Here is a 4,440-nt window from a genome sequence, read left to right as displayed (position 1 = left end):
ACCTTTGGGTACAACAATACGATCCTCGAAGAAGAGAGTGTCCTTGTCATCAAGGTGGTAGCACTTTTACTTGGACCGACTCTTGGCAATCCCAATCTTCACCTTTTTCACCATAGCATCAAGAAGCTGGGCTTGGCGAATCTGGTCTTCCAAGGTAGGAGAAACTTGAAGGTTGGCGAGGAAACCTTGAGGAACAACTTGCAGATTAAGTTTGTGGAAAGCTTCACAAAGCTCGGGTTGATAAGGCTTAAGAATCAGACTGTTGCAGTAAGCCTTCCTGCTCAAAGCGTCAGCAATCACATTAGCCTTGCCTGGAGTATACTCAATACTCGGATTATACTCTTGAATCATTTCGACCCATCGAGTTTGCCTGAGGTTGAGATTAGGCTGAGTGAAGATGTACTTGAGACTCTTGTGATCAGTGAAAATGTCCACTTTTCTTCCCAATAGAAGATGTCTCCAAGTCAAAAGAGCAGGCACAACTGCCGCCAACTCGAGATCATGAGTGGGGTAGTTCTTCTCATTAGGCTTCAACTGGCGAGATGTATAAGCAACAACTTTCTTTTCTTGCATCAATACCGCGCCAAGACCTTGGAGAGAGGCATCACAAAAGACCTCGTACGGCTTGGATTCATCAAGCGGAGTCAAAACTGGAGCAGTGATCAATTTCTCTTTCAAAGTGTTGAAAGCAATATCACACTCCAGAGACCAAACGTACTTGACGTGCTTCTGAAGAAGATTAGAGAGAGGCTTCGCGATCTTAGAAAAGTTTCCAACGAATCTTCGACAATAGCTTGCGAGACCGAGAAAACTGCGGAGTTGCTTCACGTTCTGAGGAGGTTCCCAATTCACAATTGCAGACACCTTCTCAGGATTCACGGCAATGCCCTTGGCAGAGATGATATGACCAAGATAAAGAACCTCATCAAGCCAAAATTCACACTTGGAGAACTTGGTGTAGAACTGATGTTCTCTGAGCTTATCGAGAACCAAACGCAAATGCTTGGCATGATCTTCCTTGTTCTTGGAGAAAACCAGAATGTCGTCGAGATAGACCAAAACGAATTCATTGGTGTAGGCGTTGAAGATGAAGTTCATCATGCGAGAGAACGCCGGAGGAGCATTGGCGTGGCCAAAAGACATGACAGTGTATTCATAAGAACCAAAGCTTGTCCGGAAAGCCGTCTTGGGAATATCTTCTTCACGAATGCGAATCTGGTGATAACCCATACGGAGATCAAGCTTGGAGAATACTTGGGCACCTTTGAGTTGTTCGAACAGCTCATTGATGTTGGGAAGTGGGTATTTGTTCTTGATGGTCTTCTTGTTCACTGGACGGTAATCAACACAAAGTCGGTCTGTTCCATCCTTCTTCTTTACAAAAAGAACACCACAACCCCACGGAGAAGAACTAGGCCGGATGAGACCCATTTTCTCTTGCATATTGAGTTGCTTCTTTAGCTCCTTCAACTCTTCAGGTCCGAGCTTGTAAGGACGTTTGCACACCGGTTCCGTGCCAGGCTCAAGTTCAATAACGAATTCAACTGGCCGGTGCGGAGGCATTCCTGGGAGCTCTTCTGGAAAGACGTCTTGATATTCGCACACGACTAGAATTTGAGAGATGGCATCCAATTCACCTTTCTCATTGAGAGAAAACAGACGGATAGTATCATCACGAGCGGCAAAGACAATTACATCCTCAGACGAATGAGTCAATTGAATCTGCCTGGCTGCACAATCAAGCTGAGCCTTGTGCTTAGAAAGCCAATCCATTCCGAGAATAAGATCAATATCCGAGTTACCAAGAACCATTGGAGAAGCCAGAAACTTGAAATCACCCATCATGATAGAAACATCCGGGACTATTGAAGTAGCCCTCATAGACTTAGCCGGAGAAACCACTCCCATAGGTTTACCCAACATTTGTGAAACACAATCATGCTTGGAAAGAAATGATCTTAACATGAAACAATGCGATGCACCAGTGTCAAAAAGAACTTTTGCTGGAAAAGAGTTAACTGGAAAGTTACCCATGATCACATCTGACGAGTCCTCTGCCTGAGTTGCATTCATCAAATTGACCTTGGCATGCTTGGGGTTATGCTTGACCACAGCTGTACTTGTCGATCTGACAGGAGGAGGAGGAAGACGCCTCTGGTTGAGACACTTGTTGGCATAGTGACCCTTCTGTTGGCACTTGTTGCACGTGACCTCTGAAAGCGGACGGTGATACGGAGCACTCGATCTTGGAGCTTGAGACAAAGTCTTGTTCTGAAAGCCAGTGTTGGGTGGGTGGGAAGAACCACTGCCACCTTTGCTCTTCTGCTGATACGGCTGACGGAACGGAGGAGGAGGAAGCCAAAACTTCTGCTGCTTGGCCACTTGAGTAGAGGAAGAAGGAGTAACATCTCTGACTCGCTTCTTGGAAGCATCACACCTCAACTGAGCAGCCTCTTGCTTCAGTGCCATGTTGTAGAACTCATCGTATCTCAAGGGCTCGAAGAGGACAAGAGCGAGCTGAGTTTCTTCTCTGAGACCACCCCTGAACTAATATATCATGCTCTTCTCATCCGGGACGTCCTGCTTGGCAAAGCGGGCGAGCTTCTGAAACAACTTGTTGTAGTCATAGACAGACAAAGAGCCTTGCTTCAGATTGCGGAATTCCTCATGCTTGCTTTCAACCACGCTCTGGGGAATATGATGAGCTCGGAAATCTCGACAGAAATCATCCCAAGTGATAACACGTCCACCTCTGGAGTCCTTGTACTGCTGGAACCATTCTGCAGCTTGATCTTTGAGTTGGAAGGAAGCGAACTTAACAAAGTCCTCCGGCCTGACGTTACTGCACTCGAAATGCTTGCACAGATCCACAAGCCAATCGTCAGCATCGGTTGCCTCAACACAATTGCTGAAAGTCTTTGGCCCATTAGCAAGGAACTGGTTGAGTGTAGCAAAGTGACTCTGATTGCTGCCTTGATTCCCTTGACTGCCTTGATTGCGCTCTTGAAGAATTTGCATGATCAGCTGTGTGTATGCATTGGTTGCGGCCATCACAGCTTGTCATGCCTCCGAAGGAGGTGGAGGTGGTGGCGGATCAGGATTCGGAGTCGTGCGCGTTGGAGGAGCCATCCTGAAGAGGTTGACCACCATTAGCACATTGACAGATAAATATTGAAGCTAAATCCAACGGAATGATAATTGCAACATATAGTCTTCACATCCGAACAAAATGAACGAATGCATTCCTCTTGAAATGGTCACATATACATAAATTGAGAAGCCACGTAGAATTAAGCTAGAGAAATAAATCAACAAGGTACGGATCAAGAACGAATAATCGGTAAGAAATCCCAATCTCAAACCAATATCCGTGGAAGAAAAACTAGAGCTACTAGAATTCCCACCTATGAAACTTTCGAACCTTTCCGATTATGCAATCAGGTGTTGGGGATACAGGGGAAGCATAATATCTCACCCAAACTAGAAAATCCTACATCCAGCTATATCCATCCTTCAACACATAACCAAGAAACCTTCGGAAACCATCTACCTCAACCTTCGAAAAGCATCTGTTATACAAGTTATGGCGATACTCCCGAACTCCCGCCCCAGTACTGGGTGGCGTCGAGGTTATCTCACCAACGAACTGCATAAAAGAAATTTTCGATGTCGGCGTACTAAACTCAGGTATTCCAGAACTGCAACGATAAAATTATGATGACAACACCTCAGAGCTCAACTCCCCGGGACACTTCCACTAAACCCCTGACAGGAGGCACCAAGACAATGTTCTCATCATAAAACCATCGGAACGATTCCAAGATACCCGCGCGATCCTAAATTTTTTTTAGTGAAATTTGAGAAGAGAAGAGTCAAAACTCTATGCCAGGATGCCTTACCAGAGCGATGAGGAGACTGGGAAGTAAAAAGAATTCCTAATCTCTCCGATATATAATTCCTAAATGACTCAAAACATTTTTTCTAGACACAACTCGGCCGCTAAAAACGATCAAGCAATGGGGCTCCTAAGGTCGGGGAAGGCTCTGATACCAACTTGTAACACCCTCTATGCGACTATAGCTCCCACGTGTCGAGGCACGACTTAGAGACATAATCACATTGAAGGCATATGTCGCAAGTTAGGCAATCTTCACAACATCCCATGTAATATGAATAATAAAGGGGAGATAACATAGTTGGCTTACACTCGCCACGTCAATCAAGTACATAAATAACATTACATCATCCAAACACTCATGGCCCGACTACGGCGCCAAAATAAAAGAGAACCCAACATGCGACACGGTCCCAATCACCCTCAACTGGGCACCACTACTGATCATCGGGAAAGGAAACGTAGTATCGTTGAGAGTCTTCGTCGAACTCCCACTTGAGCTCGTACGCGTCTCCTGAAGCGGAAACATCAGGCCCTGCATCTGG

This window comes from Triticum dicoccoides, chromosome 7A (genome assembly GCF_002162155.2).
Source record: "Triticum dicoccoides isolate Atlit2015 ecotype Zavitan chromosome 7A, WEW_v2.0, whole genome shotgun sequence".
Taxonomy (NCBI): domain Eukaryota; kingdom Viridiplantae; phylum Streptophyta; class Magnoliopsida; order Poales; family Poaceae; genus Triticum; species Triticum dicoccoides.
Note: the sequence above shows the minus strand (reverse complement) of the source record.